This window comes from Podarcis cretensis (genome assembly GCF_951804945.1).
Source record: "Podarcis cretensis genome assembly, chromosome: 1".
Classification (NCBI taxonomy): domain Eukaryota; kingdom Metazoa; phylum Chordata; class Lepidosauria; order Squamata; family Lacertidae; genus Podarcis; species Podarcis cretensis.
Window position 1 is genome coordinate 94,973,628 of NC_137170.1, and position 13,116 is coordinate 94,986,743.

General features: G+C 42.6%; 2 protein-coding genes across 15 annotated transcripts in view; both read left to right on the forward strand.

Annotated features, from left to right (window-relative positions):
* The window catches only part of LOC307226175 (uncharacterized protein), a 244,021-nt gene extending 238,346 nt beyond the window's left edge, over positions 1 to 5,675 (forward strand). The window contains exon 2 of the mRNA XM_079994681.1: positions 5,664 to 5,675. The gene's annotated coding sequence lies outside the window, so the exon portion shown is untranslated. The remainder of the gene's footprint in view (positions 1 to 5,663) is intronic.
* The window catches only part of KALRN (kalirin RhoGEF kinase), a 492,818-nt gene that overhangs the window by 88,567 nt on the left and 391,135 nt on the right, over positions 1 to 13,116 (forward strand). The window lies entirely within an intron of this gene.

Sequence of the window (13,116 nt, forward strand, 5' to 3'; positions counted from 1 at the left end):
TCTGAATGTCAGGTAGTTGTCCATCGCCTTGACATCCGATGGGAGGGCATTCCACAGGGCGGGCGCCACCACCGAGAAGGCCCTCTGCCTGGTTCCCTGCAACTTGGCCTCTTGCAGTGAGGGAACCGCCAGAAGGCCCTCGGAGCTGGACCTCAGTGTCCGGGCAGACCGATGGGGGAGGAGACGCTCCTTCAGATATACTGGACCGAGGCCATTTAGGGCTTTAAAGGTCAGCACCAGCACTTTGAATTGTGCTCGGAAACGTACTGGGAGCCAATGTAGGTCTTTCAAGACCGGTGTTATATGGTCTCGGCGGCCGCTCCCAGTCACCAGTCTAGCTGCCGCATTCTGGATTAGTTGTAGTTTCCGGGTCACCTTCAAAGGTAGCCCCACGTAGAGCGCATTGCAGTAGTCCAAGCGGGAGATAACCAGAGCATGTACCACTCTGGCGAGACAGTCTGCAGGCAGATAGGGTCTCAGCCTACGTACCAGATGGAGCTGGTAAACAGCTGCCCTGGATACAGATTTGACCTGTGCCTCCATGGACAGCTGTGAGTCCAAAATGACTCCCAGGCTGCGCACCTGGTCCTTCAGGGGCACAGTTACCCCATTCAGGACCAGGGAATCCTCCACACCTGCCCGCCTCCTGTCCCCCAAAAACAGTACTTCTGTCTTGTCAGGATTCAACCTCAATCTGTTAGCCGCCATCCATCCTTCAACCGCCTCCAGACACTCACACAGGACCTTCACCGCCTTCACTGGTTCTGATTTAAAAGAGAGGTAGAGCTGGGTATCATCCGCATACTGATGAACACCCAGCCCAAACCTCCTGATGATCTCTCCCAGTGGCTGCATGTAAATGTTGAAAAGCATGGGGGAGAGGACAGAACCCTGAGTGAGAGCCCAGGGGTCTGAACACTCATCCCCCCCCACCACTTTCTGAACACGGCCCAGGAGGAAGGAGTGGAACCACTGTATGACAGTGCCCCCAGCTCCCAGCCCCTCAAGACGGTCCAGAAGGATGTTATGGTCGATGGTATCAAACGCCGCTGAGAGATCCAGCAGAACTAGGAAACAGCTCTCACCTTTGTCCCTAGCCCGCCGGAGATCATCAACCAGTGCGACCAAGGCAGTTTCAGTCCCATGATGAGGCCTGAATCCCGACTGGAAGGGATCCAAATCATGCCCTCAATAACACCGTTCTGCTATTATTGGCATCACATAGATTGACACAGGTCGCTGGTCCTGGTCCAGGTCCAGCTAATACTGCATTAGTTGGCCTTCATGCTGAACAAGGTCCCAGTAAATACATGAGATATATACAGAGGTGCCGAGTCACTCTGCTTTGCAGCACGTATACACTGCCGAAAATGGGAACCAAAATAATTCTCTTATGAAATGATCTGGGTGGAATCTGGCACTGTTGCACGCACAGAATGGCTGCTGCTGGAGTGGAAGTGAAAGCTAAGAGGAGAGAGAATGAGATCTCTGCCTATTTCCACCTTCCCCCTAAAATCAGCTCCAGAGAGTTGGGGGACCCTCCAAAACAAAGTGGAAGGTGGTGTGGGGGGGGTGTGGGGGTGTAGGCTGTAGCTAGCAGTCTCTTTGCTAGATCAAACTACCTTCTGTGAGAACAAGGACCTCAACTGCATCCCACCATTTTCTTCTTCTTTTACTTCGCCAGATTATTTTTTTTAAACATTATTTGGTGGTTGGATGCTTTCCCACACACGATAAAAAGGCTATTTCCTCTTTCAGTTATTTATCGTCAAGATCTTGAAGCACATGTTGCTGTTTAAGTGGGAACAATTATGTACTCTTGGTGGGAGGCTGTAATGTTCTTTTGTAGGGTGGAGCCAAAAGATGGTCCAGGAAAGCTGTATCTCTTTATTACATGGAATGCTTGGACTTGGTTGTACAGTTTATATAGAAAATAATAAATTGTCAGGAGCTGGGAAGTGAGAAACACCCACCCATCCCTCCCCAAGATATGTGTGTGTGGGGGGGGGAGAGAAATGCCTTTATTGGCTAGAAAGAGTGTCGGGATTAATAGTTAAAACACCACATGAACCTCACAGTGGTCTGATTTTCTGAGTAAGGGCTTTCCTCTTGACATGCACATATGGAAAACATGGTGTATAAATAACAGGATCTCTAGTTTTTCTTAGGAAACCATTCCTTTTAAAACAACAACAACATTAGTATGGAAGGCTAGTACAATGCTTTCAGGTTGTACTGTTCTCTTCATATTTTAGGCCATCGCCTTCTAGGATTTGAACTGATCTGATCTTATTAGAAAAAGTAAATCTACATTTCTAAGCATACTTACTTATCTGGGAGCCAGCCCTGCTGGAATCAGTTGGGTTACTTCTGAGTATGTACAGGTGTGTAAGAACACACAGTTATTGATTTCATTTCATTCTATCAGTCAATACAACTTATTGTATGGCTTATCTAACCCATGAGTGGGCAACTTCTTTTTTCTGTTAAGGGATGCACTCCTTTAGGGACAAACTGCCAGGCCAGCATACTGGCAGTGGGGGTGGTTTTCTGAGCTAAAAGTGGACACCTTCTATATCTTTCTACCAGCTCCTTCCCCCCTGTTTCCCCTGCCACCCGGTCATTGCAACCCACGTGAAATTAGGCCATGGGGTATGGGCTGCCCACCCTGGTTAACCCTTTTAAAAAGCTGTCTAAGGAAGTAGCTGTCGCCACATCTTTTTAGGATCGTAAGAATAAAATTCTGATACTAGGCAGGCAGAGGCGTGAAGTCCTTAAAACATGTCTGCAATCCATTGGATGCCCTCTTCTGTTTGCAGAGGAGAAACCTGATCCGTATCAAAACAGAATGTCGTGATCGTTGTGGCATAGATTGTCTCTTCATGTTTTCTTTTAGCAGCTACACAGGAGGTATCCAGAACACTGTGTTATTGCCGAAAGCACTGCTTCTGCAAGTTGCAAATTAAATCAGAATGGTTAACTCTCTTTTATTGCAGTGTCTTTGGCCCCCTTTAACCCTTGTGCGGCTTTTGGAATAGCTGTTGGCAAATTTGAGTCCTCCAGGCAGAAGGGCGCACAAAAGATCGGCTACATCAGGGTTGTGACCCTGTGTTAATAGAGACACTTTTATTATGCGGTTATCAAATGACTTCCTTTTGCTTTATCCTTAATGCTGGCTGGTATAATAGTCTTGTCAAAAGTTATTTTCTGGCACGAAAAAGGATCATGACTTTCTGACATCAGCTTTTGTGGAGCCTGCCTGCCTTTCATATTTCCCGTCTGCATGCTTGGTATGAAATTTGTTTGTTTATTTGTTGCACTGATAGGCATCTGTTTCCAAATATCCACATTCTGTGAAAATTCAGTTCAAAGTGGGCCACATTCATAGAGCACAGCTACTTTCTCTTTTCCAAACCAACCCTCAAAATATAGTTTCAATACTGAATCATTCTGTTCTCTGTACAGTTTTTACTGATCTCATTATCCAAGAGGTCAATTTGCATAAGCCCTTTATAATCAGCTGGGCTTGGCCAGGGCTGCTTCGAAAAGGGAGTTGGGAGTTAATGGGCAACCTCAACTCCCCAACATGCCCTCTTGCAAGTTTCCGCTCTCATGATCACTTCTCATCCCCACCCTAGACCTTGGGAATGAATTGGACCTGGTTGTTGAGTGAAAGCAACTTCAGGAACTAGCTGGATGGAAACGTAATACTTGCTGAGATAGTATACCTGTGTCTGGAAACTTCCACTTCAGACAGCAAGTGGACACTTGAGTCAGTGATTCTCCATAAAAATATTAGGTAAAGGTGAATGGACCCCTGACCATTAGGTCCAGTCATGGCCGACTCTGGGGTTGCGGCGCTCATCTCGCTTTATTGGCCGAGGGAGCTGACGTACAGCTTCTGGGTCATGTGGCCAGCATGACTAAGCCGCTTCTGGCGAACCAGAGCAGCGCATGGAAACGCTGTTTACCTTCCTGCTGGAGTGATACCTATTTATCTAGTTGCACTTTGACGTGCTTTCAAACTGCTAGGTTGGCAGGAGCAGGGACCGAGCAACGGGAGCTCAGCCCATCGCGGGGATTTGAACCGCCGACCTTCTGATCGGCAAGCCCTAGGCTCTGTGGTTTAACCCACGGCACCACCTGTGTCCCTTATTAAAATATTACCTGCACATAAAAAAGCTAGCATAGCAGAGGGAGGGCTGGGTTAGATCCCTTTCCTCAGACATGTTAGGTTTTTTAAAAATCTTTTGTTAGTTTTTTTATTTTGGTTTGGAAAAACAGTATTCCCCCCCCAAAAAAAAAAATTTAAAAAAAAATTCTGCCATCTGAGGTAGCACAAGCTCACCTATTCATTGAGAAGAAAGTTTAAGCAGAACCTTAAAGGGGCAGCTTTCTGGCCTGGACTATAGCATTCCATGGTGTTGCACACTGCCTGGCCTGGCAAGCTGCCTCTGCAGAGGGAGTGGATGTGGGGGTGAGGATGCCACTTGTTGATGGATCCAGACTTGATAACTGCAGTCTCTGGGGGTCCAGACTTGAGAGCTGAAGCTCAGTGGATTCCTGGGTGTTGGGTTTAGACTCAGTTGTGAGTCTTGAGCCTAGTTCCTTCTAAGCATAAGCACCACTGCTCCCTCCTCTCTGTCCACTGCTACTGGATCTCTGCTACTGGAACTCAGGGTTGTGATATTTGTCATTTTATCATGAGGAGGCACTTTTTAACTAGATCACTTTACAGCACAAACTTTGGATAAGCAGAATGGGCACCATATGGTAATTATTACACTTTATTAAAAATAGTTGTATGAAGCAGTCCTAATTGACCCAGAGTTTGGAAAACAGAAGCTTGAAAAAAATAGGGGTTCAGTCAGCAAGCAGCTATGTATTATTCACATCTTTTGATAGCCAGTTCATAAAGCAGAACTGGGATTACAGTACTTTCTGAGTCTATGACTGAGAATTGAAAACAACTAATCATTTGAGGATTTCTTCCTATAGGGAATATATTTATACGTAAGCGATGAACAGAAATATGAGGTGGTAACGCTGAATACTCTGTGGCATGTGGAACGTGGAACAGCAGCTTTCCTGCCAAATAGACTAGACCAACAGTGGTGAACATGACCATTCCTACATATTTGGGATGTCAGCCACATGCTAAAATTCCAAACAATCAAGTCTGTCTTTTTTTATTACTTAGGGAGTCTGTTTTAAATTTAGTTAGAAAATGAAATGATTAAATGTGGCTCACTACCAAGTATGGAGAACTTTTCTGCAATGGATGTATTTGAGCTTACATGTAACAATGACTAAATGACTACCTTTTCATAAAATGATTTAAATTAAAATGGAACTTTGCTGCCTCAATGGCTGCAGTCCAAAGCACATTTCTTAGTGGACAGTTAGCCAACATGGTGCCATCCAGATGTTGTGGACTACAGCTGCTGCCATCCCTAGCTATTGGGCATCCTGGCTGGGGCTGATGGGAGATGCAGTCCACAACATCTGGAGAGCTACCCCTGACTTTGTATAAACATGTTTTGTATACACATGCTTTTAATTACCCAGTTTCCTAACCACACACCCCATGTTATTAGGATGAAGCAAAACTGATGTGTTTAAGGACAAGTTGTCTGAAGCATAGCCATGTGCAAGGCAGGTAGGCAGAATGTTGGTAACTGACAGATAGGTAGTCTGGGGGAAGCAAAGAAAGGTAGGCACTGGACAGGGAGCCAGGTATAATAATAACAATAATTTATTATTTATACCCCGCCCTTGGTCAAAACTAAGAAAACCAATTTCGATAGGGACAAATGTAAGATTTTGCACTTAGATAGGAATAGCCAGCTGCAACATTATAAGATGGGGGGCACATGTCTTGCCAGTAGTACATTTGAAAAGGATATAAGGAACTTAGTAGACCACAAGCTTAACATGAGTCAACAGTATGATACAGCAGCAAAAAAGAAGAAAAAAAAAGATAATGCTGTGTTAGACTACATCAACAGAAGTATAGTGTCCTGATCAAGGGAAGTAATAGTACTGCCTTGGTCAGATCACAACTGGAATACTGTGTCCAGTTTTGGGTGCCCAAATTTAAGAAGGATATCAACAATTAGGAACATGTGCAGAGGAGGGCCTAAGATGATCAAAGTTCTGGAAACCAAGCCTTATGAGGAACAGTTGAAAAAGCTGGGTATGTTTAGCCTGGAAAAGAGGAGACTGAGAGGAGATATGATAGCCACTTTCAAAAATCTAAAGGGCTGTCATATGAAGGATGGAGCAAGCTTGTTTTCTCCTGCTCCAGAGGGTAGTACTCAAACCAAGTTAAGAGAAAGAAGATTCCGAGTAAACACCAGGAAGAACTTTCTGATGGTAAGAACTATTAAGTAGTGGAAAGGACTCCTTCGGGAGGTTGTGGGCTCTCCTTCCTTGGAGGTTTTTAAGCAGAGGTTGGATGGGCATCTGTCATGGATGCTTTAGCTGAGGTTCCTGCATTGCAGGGGGGTTGGACTAGATGACCCATGGGATCTCTTCCAACTCTACAATTCTGTGTTTCTGTGATTAACTCATCTGGAATGTTAAGCATGCTTTGGAGGGAGTTTGTGGACAAGACTGTTAAAAAACAACAACTACTGTTAATGACTATCTTGACAAAACAAGACAAGTTGACAAAACAATGACAAGTTGATTGTGCCATAAGATTTGATGGACTAGAGCCCCCTTATTAGATGCACGAAGTGTTGTTGGGAGGTATAGATAGGAGAAAGTAAGCAGTGGATTTAAATGGCAATGGAATGTAGAAAATTCAGTTTCCCGTAGTGGAACAGGAAAACCATTATTTGTCTTGATGCCCAAACAAATAAAATCGAACCTTGGTATTAGTTCTAATTGAGCTATTTCACTGGAATTTTCCTTCTGAAATATCATTTTTAGAAGATGGCAGCTTTCAAGTCAGTGACAGTGTGTCCAGGGAATGTCCCCTAGAGTTTCTGAAATAGATGAATGGGATATTTCTATGAGTAAGTGGAGGTTGGCTACAAGTACTACAAAGGCTGCCATAAATGTGCGTAATGGGCACATAAATGTGAAATGGCCCAGCGTTAACACTTACTGTGTTTTAGAGTCTAATTTCTGTTGTAAAGTCTATTTTCTGCCCCTGGTCAGAATAATGCTCTTGAAATTATGGTTCCAGAAAAAGGCGTATGTAAGGCCTCCATTGATGCTTTTTTGGCTTGAATAGGTTGGCAGTGTTGCAACAAGTTTAACAGGGCCTGTATCCAGACTTATGACTCTGTTACAGCTCTGTACTTACTGATCACTTTCTGTTCTTCTCAATTACTGTAAACTGTGGTTTTCTGTGATAATGATCTTGGCCCTTCTTACTTAATAAGTAGGTCAAATTCAGAAACTGAGCTAGAAAATAGCCGAAAATAGCCCATATGTATCAACTGCTGTGTTTTCAGGTGTGGATGTAAGTCTGCACAATGCTGAATGTGCAAAATATCCTTGATTCTGCAACAACTGGGTCAGTGGGATAGGATTATAGTCTGACTGTAACCCACAAACCTCTTACTCTGGTATAATCCTATGTTTGCCAACTGGCCTTTTCTAAATTGGCACAGCTGGTATTTTTGTTTCCCAGATGGTATCATCTCCCATCCCTCAATTCTATATTTGTGGAAGCCAAGAGCTGGTTTTAAATACAAATGCTTGTATAAATGAATGCCTGTATATTCAAATGAGCAATGGCTACTTAATCCCAGCTAACCCTCCCACCTAAATAATCCTGATGTGTATTCATAGAATTCAACATGACATCCCCAGAGTAAGAAATACTTGAAATGTAGGGCAGATTTAAATATTAGGAAGGAGACTCACTTCAAATATCACACCAACCAGATTCTTAACCATAGTTTAGAACCAAAACCATAATCTAAGGTAAACCATAGCGTGAAGCTGCTTTTCCCATCTACTTTCATCTTTCAACACTCTTGCTTCTGTGGTTCAGATAATTCTGCTTTGTCAATTCGGACACCACAACAAACCATAGTTAGTACATTCTCTGGTTTGTAAGCTCACCTCATACTGTAGCTTTTGATTTTTGCTTCTTAGCTCATTAGATGTCCTGGTCTGTCAGTTCAGACACCAGTCTTAAGTATAGTTAAGCTTCTTTAACCACAGGGATGCACACATTCAGCCATTGTGGGAGGACTGAATGGTGCTATAGTTGAAATAGACCTCAGATGAGTGTTCACTTACCACAGATATCAGACCTAAAATTCTAGATTGCCTTTCCTCTAGTGTGTTTGTTGTCTTTGTTGCTTGAGTGTTTGAAGTATTTTACTGACACGCATTGCTTCAAAAGCCCCATCAGTTAATAAATCAATAAATCTATCTGTATGGAGAATTAGTTCTGAATGAAGAGGTTTACCTTATGAATGGTTTTGTGTTAGACCAGGGATCAATATTGTTAGATCTCTATAGGTTTTCCAGCCTTATGATTCTTCCAGGTATGTGATTCTGCTACATTGGGTGCCTGCAGAAATATAGATTATATTTTTTAAAATCTGCAAGTTTTGTATATAAAAATTAGTTCCTTTGAAACAAAAAACAAAAATACAATTTGAATAAAGCCTATCAAATTCAGGGTATAGTCCACTATCAGCAGGCTACATTGGCTTAGTTATGGTAGTTTTGTTTTATATGACTTTTCTTGTGTATGCTTGCCCAGCATATTAACATATACTCCCTGCTGAATCTATTTCTCTTCCTGATACATGTTTAAAGGCACTTAATGGTTTACTGGACACTATTCGAAAGCACCTCCGGGTGCAAGTAGATAAATAGGGACCGCTTACCAGCGGGAAGGTAAACGGCGTTTCCGTGTGCGGCTCTGGCTCGCCAGATGCAGCTTTGTCACGCTGGCCACGTGACCCGGAAGTGTCTCCGGACAGCGCTGGCCCCTGGCCTCTTAAGTGAGATGGGCGCACAACCCCAGAGTCTGTCAAGACTGGCCCGTACGGGCAGGGGTACCTTTACCTTTACCTTTATGGACATCAAGGAATTTTTGAACAGTTCATTTCTGCATCTGTGGAGAATTCCAAGAACTATGCTAAATAATGATTATTCACTTAGGGCATATGTACATTTAAGGCAAAACCATATAAGATTCCAGGGATGCCCGCATAACACCCTATATGCCTGTCATATATATTTAATAGATAGCATAAGAGGCCTTGTCCTTGCCTTGAGATTGTTCCCCAGGCAATCTCACCAGCAGCTATGCTCACAAATAGCACTACTGGTTTAATTGATGGGTTTGATGACCCAGCTTTATGGCTCTAGTGCTTATGCCTCAGTGTGTGCTCAGCCAGTGCCCTTTAATTGTGCAGTCAATTAATTTTATTCTCCAATATGCATGACAAAAGTCGTTGCCATCTCAGTAGCATTTCACATTAAACAATCTAATAACAAAGAAAGCAAAAGAGAAAGCCCCAACTCTAAAACAGAGACACACATTTGGTAGCCACTTGCATCTTCCTGACTTTACTTGCTTTCCTTAATCATGATTGTAAATTGTACCTTGGCTAGGGAGTTAAGATAACAATCTTTATATGGTGAACAGGCAAACTACATTAATTCAGTTAGCTTCAGAGAGAAGTTGCCATACAACTAGCCTGCATTTTAGATGGGATAGGGCAGAGCTTTCCAAACTTTTCATGCTGGTGACACACTTTTTAGACATTCATCATTTTGCGACACAGTAATTCAGTTTTACTAGCAAACCGGAGGTTTAACGAACCCTTTCCAGCCCTGGGAGGAGCATGGGGAATGTTCATGCGACACACCTACACACTGCAGCTGACACACTAACGTGCCGTGATACGCAGTTTGGAAAGCTCTGGGACAGGGCATGACAAATATGGAAGTCATACATAAGTCAGATTTTCTCTTCCCTTTTTTATATCTTTTCATCTTCACCTACTCTCCTTTGCATTTATATGGATATATTGTCTGCAACAAGCAGGGGCATGTACTGTATCCATCACCACCTAATGAAGCACCTGTGTTGTGCATGTCAACTCTAGTGATCATTTGTGCATTGCACAATTGTTTGAAGACTTGATTTCTGTTATTCTTTTTTTCTTTTTATTGATTCTATATGTAGCTTATAATTGATTTTAAAAGTTGATATTGGGAGAGGGGAGGTGTCCCTAATTCACAACATCCTACTTTCCTGATCCACCACACTGTGAGTCTGTCATGACCCAGAAACAGAATGCAAGATGCAGCTATGAAGATGAAGGGGATGGACTATGGAAATAAAGAAAGCGTGATTCTCAGTAACTAGTGGCATTGGGTGCAGCTTAAGTCTCAATTAACTGATATATTTGAGTGCACTCCTTTACTAAGTGAATGCTTTCCACCCAGTCCTACTGGAGAAAATTAATGGCTATGCTCCATGAAATGCTGAAATAAGAGCAAAAGCTGAGTGACATGGATCCTACTGAAAGGCATCTCTTGCAATATTCAATTGATCTTCCTCCACACACCCCCACACCCTAACAAAATGATAATCATTATGATGGTAAATAAATGTGACCTAGCCTTAAAGCTAAAGATACAAATATATATATGTACAATATGTGTGTGTGTGTTCATGTGAGTCTGTGCATGTGCAGGCGTTTGCATGTCTGGCTATGAGACCTGGGCATAAGTGATACTGAACTCTCTGGGACTTTGTTCTGAATGTACATGCACAGTATTGTGCTGCAAATTGTTACATGGAGATAATGTATACATATATGTCCATGTGCAATGCATCAGTATATTGAATATTCTGCTGTAGTACATTCTTTGTTTTAAAAAGCCCTTGTCCTATCTATCTGCGTGTATGTCATCTGGTTGTAAAAATATTGATGCTTATAGTCCATAATGGTCTTTGGAGAAAATCTATTTGATTGTACACAGGGGCAAAATGCATTTTTAAAGAGCCATAGTCTATTTGCGTAAGAAATATTGGCAGAAGGCTTACACGCGATAGCTAGTCGCTGCTGTTTTGCAGTCAATGTGAGTGATAAAGGATTGAGCAAGGCTAGTGTGACGTTAGTTTCTCTTACCCATGGAGATCTCCTGGAAAAGTAATTCACATCCAGGGGTCAGCTCCAACCAAATAATTTCTCCCTGAATTTGAATATGTGCCGCACAAGCCCTTTTATTCCAAAGTGGTTCTGAAGTCTTCTTGTCCTGTATTCTTAGGAACATAAGAAGATGCCTGCTGGATGAGGCCAAAGGCACTCTGTTCTCATAGTGGCCAACCAGATGCCCAAGGGAATCCCACAAGCAGGACCTGAATGCAACAGCACCTTCCCCACATGTGCTCCCCAGCAATTGGTATTCAGAGGCATACTGGGCCTGGCAACAGAGCTAGAACATCGCTATATCCTCCATTGATTTGTTTAACCCTTTTTAAAAACCATCCTTGCCTTTCCATTTCTTGTTTCAAACTAAAGCTCTGGGAGATAAGTCATGCTGGGAAGCAAATATTACAAGCAAATATTAATACATGCAAACAGGACTGCATAGAGGTCTTTCCACCTTGTAGCAGGAATCAAGGATAGACTAGCCAAAAAGGTCTTTATTCTGTGCTTCTCTGTAGGCCTGGCCTTGGGATGCTGGGCTCTAGGCTCTAGGCCCAGGATAGCTGCCACTTATGGCCTCACCAGCCAGGTGTGATGTTCTGGGTAAGCTGCCATATGCTGCTTTGTGCGTAAAGAATATATACTTGTTTACTTGTGTGTTGCATCTGAGTTTTTAAAGGGATTGATTGGCAGGATCGCAGGGTCGACACCAGGAAACCTGAAGACATGTATGACAAAATTTCCGAAATGCATATGACAAAATTTGGCTCCATTTCTTAGATCGTTGGGTTGCAATCTTTCCAAGAAAATGCTTCCTGTTTTGTTCTGGTGCTATCAGCTAGTTGAAAATGTGTGCCATCTAAAATGAGTGCTAGTGTTGCTCATTGGTCTAGGTAATAGAACAGGCTAGTCCAATTTCATAAGTATCTTAATTTGCTACTTCTTTCCTTCAAAATCATCTGGATTTTAGCCTTTTAAATAGTACATTTAAATGGCAGTTTGTGACCATTCTTAACAGAACTTTAAAAAAATAAAATCCAAAACTTTCATTGCAGTCAGTGGAAGAAAGAACAAGCCTGGTTCAGCAAGATCATTAATTTGTCTTCTGTTGAACTTTTCCATCAGTGTTTTTTTTCAAAAAATTAAAGTTTTCAATTGCTGTATTTTTTTCTGTGCTTTACTCATTTTTTTAAAGGATTAATGCGCTGTATTTTTTAGGCATTGGGGGAGTTGGTTTTCTCTTCCCGAGGCAAGAGGGAGGCATAGACAATAAGTGAGCTGTAGTAGTAGCGGTTGTTGTGGGAGGACTGGCACCATGCACAGAACGCTAGCAGCTGCTGCTGCTATTTATGTTCCAAAAGTTATTTATTTGCTTTAGGTGGTCTGTTGCACTGGGGGAGTGGGGAGTGGGGCTCCATCAAATGCTTCTCAGAAGCATTTGAGCAAATTGGCCTGTTCACACTGTACTCTGTCCAGCATGTCCTTCAAACTAGATTGTTCCAAAACCAGTGGATTCAGCTGGAACTTAAACTTTAACTTAGATTAATGTCAGCAAAGGAATGCAGCCTTTATCCAAATTGTATGTTAGCTTGAAATACTGTTTGGATAAGCATTACTGGATGCTAATAATGTGAAACAAGCTGTGTTGTCCAACCCCAAAGATGACTAGATTCGGGCAAAATGGAAGTACACAGAAGAATGAGCTTGACATATTGTAAAACAGGCCACTGGCTCTTGATATGTGCAGCATCTAATAGATGGGGCCTGATGGAAATTCCTATGCTTCAATTCATTGTGCTTTAGGTTCTTTGCATAATAACTTGTGTGGATGTGCATGCAATTAAGATTCAGATTTTTTTCCCCTTATTTGTTATGTGGAGTCCAGATGTTTTCATTCAAGGCAGCACTTCTGTTGTGAGGATATTCCTGCTGCCCTGGCAATATATTCATTGCTGCTAATGAGATTGTTGTT